The sequence below is a fragment of the Trachymyrmex cornetzi genome, unplaced genomic scaffold, assembly GCF_001594075.2.
Source record: "Trachymyrmex cornetzi isolate Tcor2-1 unplaced genomic scaffold, Tcor1.1 scaffold227, whole genome shotgun sequence".
Taxonomy (NCBI): domain Eukaryota; kingdom Metazoa; phylum Arthropoda; class Insecta; order Hymenoptera; family Formicidae; genus Trachymyrmex; species Trachymyrmex cornetzi.
In genome coordinates this window covers 1-727 of record NW_017296923.1, presented here as the reverse complement: position 1 = coordinate 727, position 727 = coordinate 1, and positions in this window count along the sequence as shown.

Genomic DNA, 727 nt, shown 5'->3' with positions numbered 1-727 from the left:
TACTAGTCTATTAGTTTCCAATATTATTTGATTTATTAAAATTCTTTAACTTTTGTTTAATTGCTTTATTAAGAAAATTTTCTTTAAGTGTATTAAAGAAGTTTAGATCTCACAATTATAGGCAAATACAAATTTATAAAATGTTTTTGAACGGATCAACTTTAATGTTCATAATATTATTTGTTGTAGATGAAATATGTTTGGCAACATTAATATTTATATTTGTATTACTTTCCTAAATTAGTTTTTAACACAGCTTCTTTAAATCTTAATGTTTCAAATACTAATCAAATTTCAATAACTCTTTATCTATAACATTAGGGCTGGATTTGGGGAGACGCTATTAGCGCTATTTCTGTCATTCTATCTTCATCGTCCATTAGACGTGAGACAAGGATAGTACTACATAAATGGCGCTGATAGCACTCTATCCAAACACAGCCTAGATATGCAAATTGCAATAACCACTAGCGGATCCACGCGGGTGAGGGAGGGACGGCCATGGTGGCTTCCCCTCCCTTCCTTGGAGCCTACTTAAAAATATTTTGTAATAAAATGTTACACATTTTTTTAATATTTATAAAATGCGCTTAATCACAATTTTAATGTTCCAAAAATATGTTTTAATTTAAGAAACTTTCATATGTTCTTGCGACTTACTGCTCTATTGTTAATACCGCGTTGTGCGTTATACGAAAGTCACTAATAGCAAGACTATATAAAATAT